We start from the raw sequence: 12896 nt of genomic DNA, 5'->3' as shown, positions 1-12896 counted from the left end.
TAAAACTATATGTTTCTCTTTGTTTTAAGGAGGTTTTGTTTGAGCCTTACCTGTTTATGTGCTTCCCCATACTTGTCATATATGTTTTGACTGTCGCCTTAGACTTTTATCCTTTTAAACCACTAAAAGCCAATTCTCCCTCCCCTTTAGGACCAGTAGCCCCTAATACCTCCGGGGCTGATAGGATTGGGACGGGTAATAGCATGCAATAAGTAACGAGACTATTCCGCGATTTGATACCTTAACGGGGTGGGTAAGGGTAGACATGGATATCATGACCATGCGATAACACCACGTGTATAAACGGTTACCGGGTGTTGTGTGGGGTGATCCATGTTATTTGTAAACCTAGGACCCCCTTTCCCTTTACTTGTTTACTTGAATTTTAAAAGCTGTTTAATTTTCAGTTTTCTTTAACTTTTCTTTTACTTCAACTACTCACAACAATTATGTAAAAAACCCTTTTTACTTGTTTAATTTTCAGTACTGTTTTCATCCCAAAACTTCCGCCTCTTTCACTTCTTTTTCTGATTACTTGCATCAATCATTTGCAAACCCCTTCCCCTTTACTTGTGTGTCCTTTTTTTAGAATTATAAAACTACCTTCTTCCAAATTTTCAGTCATTCTTTAAACTTCTTGTACTTCAGTTTGTTTACAACCATTTATATTGAAAAAGTCTATCTAGTATTTACAATGCTTTGCTTGTTTTACTGTTTGTTAGTATTTTAAAAGTCTACTAATTGTAGTCATGGCCGGGTAACTACTACTAGTGGATGTTGAGGGGTGTCTAACACCTTCCCTCGAGTNTAAATTTCAAGCCCTTACCAATCTCTGGTTTTCTAAAATCAAATTCATTCTTAGTGTCCTAATGCACTTAATCATTAGGTGGCGACTCTTCAAAAAATTGCAAATCCAAAATCCCAAAAGGGAAAGAGTTGTCCGTCCAAATGTCATAAACCCAATTTCGCGAGAAAAGGGGCATCGACAGACTTCGGTGTACTGTTTGGGTAAACGGACCAGGACCTGTGTTCTGACGATCTCGGTGGGTGCGTAGTAAAATATGGGACCTGGGTGTATGCCCGGAATCGAATTCCGAGTTCCCTAGCCCGAGAAATAAATTTTTGATGAAAATTGTTAAACTATAATTATAATTGTTTTGATAAAATGGTTAATAGTTGATCTAGTTGGTATCAGGTCCGTATTTTGGTTCCGGAACCCGGAACAGGTCCGTTATGATATTTATGCCTTATCTGTGGAATTTGGTGAGAAACAGAACTGATTTGACGTGATTCCGACCTTTGGTTGAGAAAATAAAACTTTTGAACTTTCTTGAAAATTTCATGCAATTTGCATTTGCGAGCTTCGAATATGCGAAGCTCATGTCGCAAATGCGACATCTGCAACTGATAAGTTTTAGACTTAGACGGGATTTTCATTCATTCACCCATTTTTCAAAACCTAAACCTCAATAGGCGATTTTCCAAAGGCAATTTCTTTTCCAAATCATAGGTAAATGATTCTTAAATTCTTTCAATCTTTTGCATCTTTTTACAAGATTTCATCATAGAATCTAGGGTTATTCATGGTGGAATTGTGTGTTTTTGGGTAGAACTTAGGAATTTCAAAATTTAGGGATTTAGACCTCACATTGAGGTCGGATTCCAAAAGCAATTGTATATCCGGGCTCGGGGGTGAATGAGTAATCGGGTTTTGGTCCGAACTTTGAGTTTTGACCAAGCGGGCCCGGGGTCGGTTTTTGACTTTTTGGGAAAAATGTTGGGAAACTTACACTTATGCATTGGAATTGATTTCTTTAGCGATAATTGATGTTATTAAATTAATTATGACTAGATACGAGTGGATTGGAGGTGGAATCTAGAGGAAAAGCGGTAATTGAGCTTTGAATTGGCCGTTGGATTGATTTAAGTGTTTGGTCTAACTTTGACTCGAGGGATTAGGGATCCCTGACTTAATTGCTATGTGAACTTCCTTGTGTGTGGCGTATAGGTGTGGTGACGAGTACCTATGCGCCGCCAAATTATTTGTTTAGCTTGTTCCCTTCCCCGTTCCACATATATTGTCTTCCTGTCTTAACTGCTACATGCTTATTGGTGCTTCCATGTCTAATTGCTTCTAGTTAAATGTTGTTTTCTATACTGAAGGTATCAACTGTTCCATAGTTTCCTTGTATTACATTATTGGTTTAAGTTGGTTTATTGGTGTTTCATGGTACATTTTGGTTGGTCTCGCTGTGTAGTATTAATTGATGAAGTTTCATAATGGTATAGATTTCCTTTTGGTTTGGTTTGAGGCATAAATATTATGGAGGGTTTTGAGCAAAATTGTGAAATCCTTGTTCTTCTTGTGTGATTGGTACTAATATGGTAGGATCGGGTTGCACGCTGCAACAGGAGGAACAAGGGTGATATATTGAGGAGGAATAAGGGTGAAATGTGATTGGGTGGTGGGTTCGGGTTGCGTGCCGCAACAGGAGTAATAAGGGTGGAAAGGCGGGATCGGGTTGCATGCCGTAACAGGAGCAATAAGGGTGATATATTAACGAGTAATAAGGGTGGACAGGTGGGATCAGGTTGCACGCTGCAACAGGAGTAATAAGGGTGAATGTTCATATTGTTACTGATAATATAGTGGGATCGGGATGCGCGCCGCATCATTTGCTGTTTATGTATTCTTCTTCTGTTGTGATTTATTCCTGTGGTAGTGTAACTCTCTTAAGGATTGGTTATAGCTGAGTACTGGCAAGATATTTGGGTTCCGTATTTATTTTGCTGCAAGTTACTATTCTAATTCGTTCCGTATTTTCCTTTTTTGCTTTATTATGTACTGTTGTAGGATATATTGTAAATGCCCCGCCGTAGCCTCGTCACTACCTCGTCGAGGTTAGGCTCGGCACTTACCAGTACATGGGGTCGGTTGTACTGATACTGCACTCTGCACTTTCTATACAGATTTTGAAGCTGGTTGTGGCTGATCGAGAGGTCGGTTGCAGATACTTTACCTAGGAGACCCAAGGTAGTCCTTCTAGCGTCCGCAGGCCCTGGCGTCCCCTTCTATGTTTCTACTTTCCTGTTTTTTTCTTTTGAGACATATGTAATTTCTTTCAGACCAGTATTCGTAGTAATTCGTAGTATGTTCGCGGATTGTGACACCAGTTTCTAAGTGGAAACAATTTTTGGTATTTGTTAATTGTATATAGAAAAGCAGTTAATTATGTGCTTCTACAAGTATTTTCGTTAGATTTAGTTCTGTTAATTATAAGTATAAAATGTAAAGGAAAAAGTTGAGTAGAACTCTAACATTGGCTTGCCTAACGAGTGCGATGTTAGGCGCCATCACGGTCCCGATGGTGGGAAATCCGGGTCGCGACATAGAGGTAGGCCAAAGATGAGGTGGGGAGAGGTGATTAGGCAAGACATGGTGCAACTTCAGCTGACCGAGGACATGATCCTTGATAGGAAGGTATGGAGGTCGAGGATTAGGGTAGTAGAGTAGGTAGTCTAGAGTGTTCATAACAGTAGTATTGGCACGCAGTCTCGCTTTTTGCGGGTAGTAGGTCTTATGACTAACCGTTATTTTCTTTTATTGTTGATTACCTTACTATCTTGTTGTTTTGATTTTGCTTTTATATGGATTTTTGGTACTATCCCTTCTTGTCTATATTTTCATTAATGTGGTACTTATGCTTTCCTGAGCCGAGGGTCTATTTGAGACAACCTCTCTATCTTCACAAGGTAGGGGTAAGGTCTGCTGTGACGACCCAAAGGGGTCATCACCTATTTCCTTACCCATTTTGTACTTCCGAGGCCTTGAAAACCTCATTTAGGGTTGCCTCGATTTGCTTGCGCAGTCCGGGCGCGTAGCCGGAAAGCTTAAATATGAATTCTGTGAGAAAAATGCCAAATTTTGATATTAAAATGAATAAATTTTACTTTGGTCAACATTTTGGGTAAACGGACCCGGACCCGTAATTTGACGGTCCTGGAGGGTCCGTAGGAAAATATGGGACTTGGGCGTATGCCCGGAATCGAATTCCGAGGTCCCAAGCCCGGGAAATGAATTTTTGTGTGAAATTGTTTTCTGGAAATAATTAAGGAAATTGGAAATGAAATTTTATTAGAAGACTATGGTATCGGGCCCGTATTTTGGTTCCAGCGTCCGGTAAGAGTCTTATATATGATTTAAGCACTTTCTGTAAAGTTTGGTTGAAAACGGACGTCGTTTGACGTGTTTCGGACTTAAAATGGAAATTTGATGTTTTATGAAAATTTGGAAGGAATCAAGGATTTTGAGGCTTAATTCGATGTTTATGATGTTATTTTGGCGATTTGATCGCGCGAATAAGTCCGTAGGATGTTTTTGAGGTTGTGTGCATATTTGGTTTGGAGCCCCGAGGGCTCGGGTGAATTTTGGATAGGCCATGAGTGCATTTTTGGACTTTGGAAGATAGCTGTTGCATTTCTGACCTGCAGGCTTCGCATTTGCGAAGCCTGGTTCGCAAATGCATTATCGCAAATGCGAATGGCTTCTCGCAAATGCGAAGTTAGCCCAGGTCTGCCCCTTCTCGCAAATGCGAGGCAATTCTTCGCAAATGCGAAGGTGCTCCTGTTGGCCATGGATCACAAATGTGACCACATGGCTCGCAAAAGCGAAGCTGGGACTTCCGCAAATGCGACATATTGGTCGCAAATGCGAAGTCCCTCCTTTTGTTCTGTGTTCGCAAATGCAAACTAGTCTTCGCAATTCCCATAACAGGTCGGGGTTCGCAATTGCGAACCCCAGTTCGCAAATCCCATATCTGCAACCTGCATATTTTACACTTAGCCGAATTTTGAACCATTTTCAACATTCTTTCAACACACAAACTTCTTGGGGCGATTTTTTCAAGAACAAGTTTTCTTCCAAATCAATTGTAAGTTGATTTTTACTCATTCCTTTCAATCATTAACATCATTTAACATATTTTCAACTTAAAAACAATGATTTTCATGGGTGAAATTGGGTGTTTTGGGTAGAACCTAGGTTTTTCTAAAATTGGGGATTTGGACCTCAATTTGTGGTCCGTTCAAAACAAATCATATATTTGGGTTTATGGGGGGAATGGGTAGCCGGGTTTTGGTTCGAACCTCGGGTTTTGACCACGTGGGCCCGGGGGCGATTTTGGAATTTTTGGGCAAAACTTTAGGAAATTCATTTTTATGCATTCAAATTGATTCATTTAGCGTTTATTGATGTAATTAAGTAACTTGTGACTAGATTCGAGCGGATTGGTGGTGGAATCGAGGAGTAAAGCTATAATTAAGACTTGAGTTGAATTCAAAGCATCGAGGTAAGTGTTCGGTCTAACCTTAGCTTGAGGGATTAGGAGTTGAGTCCTATTTGCTATGTGGTAATTGTCGAGTACGACGTATAGGCAAGGTGACGAGTATCTATACGTTTGTGTCAAGCATGACCGTGAGTCCTATATTGTGATTTTCATGACTTCGTTGTATTATTCATGCCTTGGTGAGTATTTCTACTTGTTGTGCAAAGTTGTGGAAAGAATCGTGACTTATGAATATTGAGGAGCGTTGGCTCCAGTCGTAGAAAAGATTGCGAAAGTATAAGTGATAATTGAACCTCTAGAGCATTGGCTCGAGTTGTGAAGTGAATTGTGAAGTAAAAGTGAGAAGAGAAAAGATCATTATATTGTCCCTTGGCGGGCTATTGTCGAGTTGTGGTTACCTTGTATAGTGTTCTTAATTGATATTACGGATGCTTAGTTTAATGATTCATTGTGTTGAGTAAGGACTAAAGTTATAGCTGAGGTAGTTAGGTGTTGTAATAGGTTTGGTTATAGCTGAGGTGGTTAGGTGTAGTAACAAGTTTGATGATAGTTGTGGTAGTTAGATGTTGTAACAGGATTGACCATAGTTGTGGTAGTTAGATGTTGTAACAGGATTGATTATAGTTGTGGCAGTTAGATGTTGTAACAGGATCGGTTATAGCTACGGTAGTTAGATGTTGGGACAAGTGTGGTTATAGATATTTCTCCCTTGCCGGGACGTAATTACTCATGCTATCGAATCCCTTGTCGGGATAGTGTGGACCTTATTGATCCCTTGTCGGGACTCTCGTTATAATTGTATATATTATATACGGATCGGGTTGCACGCCGCAATAATATTATATATGGATCGGGTTGCACACCGCAACAATATTATATATGGATCGGGTTGCACGCCGCAACAATATTATGTATGGATCGGGTTGCACGCCGCAATAATATTATATATGGATCGGGTTGCACGCCGCAACAACATTATATATGGATCGGGTTGCACGCCGCAACAGTGTTATACACGGATCGGGTTGCACGCCGCAACAGTGTTATACACGGATCGGGTTGCACGCTGCAACAAAGATATAATAAAATGGGAGCGGGTGGTTCGCCTACCACGAGATACAGGAAATGGGAGCGGGTGGTTCGCCTACCACGACATACAGGAAATGGGAGCGGGTGGCACGCCTGCCACAAGATACTGAAAATGGGAGCGGGTTGCACGCCTGCAACAAGATGTGAAAAGAAAGTGAATTCTACCTTTGTTTTCTTTATTCTTGGTGGTGGTTGGATTTTGTTTACTTTATAGTTCTCTTGATATTCTGTTTTTACCTGTTATTCCCCGGAGCATGTTTCCCCCTCCCACCTCTACTTGTTTATTCCTGCTTTATTTTTTGTTGTATATCATATCACTATACAGGTTTGTTTGGTGGTCTGGTCCTAGCCTCGTCACTACCTCGCCGGGGTTAGGCCAGACATTTACCAGCACATGGGGTCGGTTGTGCTGATACTACACTCTGTGCTCTTTTGCACAGATCCAGGTGTTGGACAGCAGCTGCAGTATCACGAGAGTTAGCCTTCAGTCTCGCGAGACACCGAGGTAGCCTTGCAGGCGTTCGCAGGCCCGACGTCTCTTCTATCTTTATTTCAGTCTGTTAGCTCATGTATTTCGAGACAAATAGTTATACTTTCTTTCATACGGTTGTATTTAGCACTCTTAGTAGTTCCTGAGTATGTGACACCAGTTCTTGGGTAGAGGTTTATGTTGATTTTCCGCATTGTTGTTCAGATTCTTTAATTTAAGACTTCCGCTTATTTACTTTATTCTGTTGTTTTCATGATATTGCTGATAATTGTTAAAAGAAGTAAATTGGTTAATGCTAAAGGTAGTTAAGGGTTGGCTTGCCTAGCTCTCATCAGTAGGCGTCATCACGACTCCCGAGGGTGGAAAATTCGGGTCGTGACATCTGCGTACACACTGCCCTCTCCAGACCCCACAGTGTGGAGTAATACTGGGTATGTAGTTGTTGTTGTTGTTGTTGTTAAGTTTTTCTCCTATTTGCTTTCACACAAGAATACATAGAAATTAATAGGAACGAAGTTTGAAGATTCAAGCATGATATTTGTCTTCATATCAGAAACGGAGCTAGAATTTAAAGTTTATGGGTTCTAAGACAAGTATGGTAGAATATGCACACTTGAACCATAACGGAAAAAAAGTCTTTCTACACAAAAAATAAAGACTAAATCTATTTGTACATATTAAAATGAAAGACTCAATGTTTTAAAGGAGCTTAGAGTTGCAAGTTGATTTTCATTGTTTAAAACTTTATTTTTTTCTTGAAATATAAATTTAACAATGCAATGTAAAGTTACGATTAGCCGTAATATTTTAAAATGATTTTTTTTTTTGTATTTTAAATTAACATAGTTTATTTCATGATACAACAATAATTGTTTCATATAATATTCGTGCATGTCAAATATCTGTTGTTACAAATAGTGGGTTATCTAATATTTGATTTTTAGTTAAAAAAGAAAATTTTCATGCATATGCTAGAGGTCACATTAGATTTCAAGAAAATTCAGAAATTACGTACTAAATACTACATTAAAAGAAAGGAGTATTTATTGTGCATTTGCAAATAAAATAAAAGGAAAATATATTCTACAACTTTGAGGTAATTTAGATGGTTTAATTTTATTTTTTTGTCCTCCAATTACCAAAAGTACTACAACATGCATTGGCGCTTGTAAATAACTAAATATACTTAAGCAGAGAAACATAGAACGATAACAAAAAGAAACAAATTAAACTGAAAGTCCAAAATACCATAAAATGAGAATGATCAGTAAGAATGAGTCATGCATCTTTTTAGCTATTGAATAATTTTAATATTATTGTGTGTAACATTGAAACTTTTAATACTTGATGATTACTCTATATCTTTTGCTATTTAAAATTTCAACATTTGATCCTACTGGTCCACCGAACGATTAAATTAAAAATAGCAGGTGAATATATATATATATATATATATATATATAATTTGTGACTCCCATCACCTATTTATGTAAGGATTTAAAAAAAAAAAAACCGACATGCAATATAGCGATTGGACCCATGCTCTGCATGGGCCATCCTTTACTAGTTGAAGTTAAAAAAGAGTAATTAAAAATTAATGTCAACAATTATTTTTATATTTTCAAATATGAAAGAGTTTGAGTAAAGAATTTTTTATACTATCGGATACTTTTAACTATTGTAGCAGGTAATACGTCTTATATTCAAAATTATAAATTTATATTTTATCTGTAAATATCTTTTGGATAAATGTAATATTTTGTTTGCACCGTCAAGTATAGCAGTTCACTTGCACCGAAATACTTACTCCATATTTTAGGGCTAAACCAGGACTGGCGTAATGGAGAAACCATTTCTTTTTTCTTTTAGAAGTTTTTTATCCATTGTTTCTGTTTTTTGAAAATCTTTTTAAGTTAAGGCTAATTGCAAAAGAATCTCGATTAAATTTAGGTTATTACAGTTTATCGCTATATTTTCTAATACTGCAAATATTTCTAATTTTGCCTTTATTTGTGACAACGTTTATTCAAGACGTAGGTATTTTTCAACTTGCTATACAGAAATGTAAGAATTTTAAAATTGTCTGAAATTAGGATTAATTACAAAATAGTTTTAGTGGAATAAAATGTACAACCAATTTTACCTAAGTAATCACTATATAAAAATATAATTAGTAAAAAAAAAAAATTGCGGAGCTTCTAGTATAAATATTTTGTTTAAAAAAAGGATTAGACAATGTAAAAGAAATATAGTTGTGAACTTATGATAACCTGATGCCTATAATTTTCCCAGCCATTGGAGCCAGCAACTAAGACAGCCCATTTTGTTCCTTCTGATTCTTCGGTCAAGAATTGAGAAATACTACGACCTTCAATACTAACCCAAATTGAGAGCAAAACAAAAAATACAACACTAACATAATACCTAAATAGCATAGTATTATGTTTTGAGGTTAACAAAGAAAGCACTCAAAATGATGGGATTATTGAGTTCAAACTCTTTGTACCAAACACTAGCGACGTATCACTTAAGAGACTAATGAAGACAACGTAGATTTCAAAGTTCTAAAGGGAAAAACAATCATAGGAACTCACGAAATATGTCAAGAAATTGACAATTGCAATATACTTATTCTCATTGCAATACGAGAAATTTCTTGTCACTTATGATAATTTTGTCATGTCATCACATTGTTATTTGCACATTTTTTGGTCCATTGGAGTGGACAGATGCAAATAAGGTTAAGGATTAAATGACATACTTCTAGATGTTACAAAATCACAAAACCGCTATAAGTTACACGCACAAGAATAACATAATTATATGTTTAAAAAAAACTTATTGACACTCGATATTTATATCAAATTATATTATTTTGCTGATCAATGACAAAAATGAGGTGAGAACGTATATCAATTTACTATAGTTAACTGATAACAATTTATACAAAGACAAATGCAATGACCCATTAATTTTATTCATTTTAGCAAGGCCTCATTGAAGTCCAAAGATTCGTATGTCTTCTTTTAACGGAGAAGAGTAAAGCTATTCATTAATGTAAGTGAGTAAAAGAATAGGTAGGATTAAGGGTGTACAATAGAAATCGACAAACCGCACCAACCCGATAATCCGAGTCAAACCGAGAAAAAAAATCGACTATGGTCTGGTTTGATTTGGTTTGGTGTTGGGAAAAAAAAACCTGACCATAATTGGTTTGGTTGGTATTAACTAAAGAAAGTCAAACCGAAACCAAACCAACCCGACACTACATATATAGAAATTTTAGATATATTTAATATATAAATATACTTATTGTCATGTTATTTATAAATATTTCTTAAACATTTTCATAATTTTATCTTTTAAGGTATTATTTCAAGGTTGGACTTAGAATTTTTGAATGTTCCAATAAGTTTTATAGCCATCAATATTAGTAACTTAAATAACGCTAACAAAAGCCCAAACCAAAATCTGATCAATATTAACGCTAACAAAAGACATTCAATTCAAACGTCAATGTATTGAATATCTATTTTATGTTTTGCAATAATTTTGATTAAAATGCATAACCTATTTTTATTTTTTTCTTTAGCATTTAGTCATGTAAATAATACTCCCTTATTAGTCTACTTATTTTAGCATGGCTTAGTACTTTTAGATAATATTTATTTTTATTATGGATTTTTAATTAGCAATATTTATATTACATAATTTTATTGTCTTTATTGTTGAATATTTTAGGATAATGCCATGATATACCTTATATAGTTGTATCTTACTAGAATTAAAGAAATATTTTTTATCCAAGTTATATGTTTTGTGCTACGAAGATTTTACCCGAAAGAACCCGAATAACCCGAAAACCGAGAAAACCCAAGATTGAAAAATTCGAGTTTTATTGATTTGGTTTGGTCTTTAGATTTAATAACCCGGCACAATTGGTTTGATTTGATAATTGCAAAATCCGAACCAATCCGACCTATGTACACCCCTATGTAGGATAATAACCCGATGCCTGTAGAAATATACTCCAGTTAGGATGATGACCTAATGCAACTATCCCAGCCATTGGAGTAAAACTATTTAAGGACCCCATTTCTTTTTTGAATAGTACCACGATGATTATACATGTAGTTTGTTTGAAACATATTACATTGCCAAGTTGTTGTATCCGCCCCGAGTTACATGACCACTGCTTATTGTTCCCCGAATTAAATAAGTAATACTTAAGTTGGTTGTGATGTAATCTCAAACAAAAAGAAAAAGTAATGGGACATAATTGGAAGAGAAAGAAGAAAAAATTTGAACTTTATTTCAATTCAAGTTCTTTCTTTCCGAAAACTTCTAAACTTAAATAATCACCCCTTGTTCAAGTTTTCACTTGCTCTTACTATTGGAGCTAAAATTATGGTTTGATAATAGTTTTGCAAATTACCCGTTATTATTTTTCCTTTTTTTTTTTTTTTTTTTTTTTTTTTTTTTGCTGTGAACAAGCATTTTATTTATTGAGAGAAGTTACAACAAAGAAGGGATAGAACGTATAGTTCCAGTGCCCTGCGAGTCTAAAAGTAAGTACGGTAATACAAAAGGTGGGGGGTAGCAAAAAGGAAAACATCAGTATGATGTGATTGGTGAAGCTTCTTCCCAAAAAGTGACAGTGCATCTTCAACAGTATTACCCTTCCTGTAGATGTGGTTGAGCTGTGGCATATGCAAGTCACGCAACAGCAACCTGCAAGCATGAAAGAGGTGTGAGTATTTCAGGTTACCATGTGGTAGGAGTGTGATAAGTACCTGGGAGTCTGATTCTACTATGAGCGGTAGTAATCTGTTATTAATAGCGATTTGTAACCCATGAAGAAGGCCAAGTAATTCTGCTTGCAGCACAGTGGTGTTGTATAAATGTTTAGCATAGCCAGTAATCCATTGTCCTTGGTGATTTCGTATTGCTCCTCCAATGCCACCACTGTGAGTTAGTGGATCATAAGCGCCATCGATATTGAGTTTGTAGGTATGCGTAGGAGGTGTCAACCATTTGACTGTTGCCGGTATGTGCGTGCATTGTGTGGTTAGGTTGGTGGCTAGGTAACCATATTCAGCCGCTTGGGTAGCGATCATTGAGGGTTTAAGCAAGCGGGTAGCGTGGTTAAAAAGATTATGATTACAGTTAAGCCAAAGGTTCCATAAGATGAGTGGGGCAAGAGTTCTTAAGGGAACAGTAGGGAGATGTGGAAGGGATGAGCTAAGGTCAGGTACAGAGATATTTTATCCATCGACCATGGTGATCGTGTGGAATGGGGAGATGGAAATGTTGCCAAATGTGTGTGGCTGGAGAACATACAGTAAAAATATGGATGAGACCTTACTTTCTGGTTAGAGAATACACTTGTCCCTCATCGATTGCATAAGAGATTCCAAAAAGGTATAGAATGTCATGAATTACTCCATCCATGGCCTTAAGATTTTGTTGGATGTTCATATTCTTTCACATCTATAATAAAACTTTAAAATCTTCTAATCATTTCTCTAGGTTATGTTTTTAACCTTCTCTCTTTCTCTTCGTGATAATTACATGACGTTTATCATATGTGAAAATGGCAAAACACTCATACTTTTTGTATGAAAACATTCCAAAATTTTGGGTGTTTGGGCTTATTTCTTCTTTGAGAATTTTAATTTAAGATCGTTCAGATTGTCACGCCCTTTTTCTACCCCGAAAAATATGTGTGTTATGGATTGTGGGTAGGTTAAGGAGTTTTTCCAATTAAAGTGACAAACTTGAATAGGGATTATTTTGTTTACAGAATCGCCACTTGAAATTGATTTTTTGGGTGTTCCAAGTCACCTTTTTTATTTGAATCCCTAGTCAAAGGAAGGTTTGACTCTATTATTATCGGTCCGCGAAAATAAAGTTCGGGTAAGGAATTCTGTTGACCGGAGAGAAGGTGTAAGGCATTCCCCGAGTCCCGTGGT

At 36.7% G+C, this 12896-nt stretch overlaps 1 pseudogene; it reads right to left on the bottom strand.

Moving 5' to 3' along the window:
- Positions 1-9359, bottom strand: part of LOC109232530 — a 25645-nt pseudogene extending 16286 nt beyond the window's left edge.

Source organism: Nicotiana attenuata, chromosome 9 (genome assembly GCF_001879085.1).
Source record: "Nicotiana attenuata strain UT chromosome 9, NIATTr2, whole genome shotgun sequence".
Classification (NCBI taxonomy): Eukaryota; Viridiplantae; Streptophyta; class Magnoliopsida; order Solanales; family Solanaceae; genus Nicotiana; species Nicotiana attenuata.
This window is presented reverse-complemented; position numbering and strand designations above follow the sequence as displayed.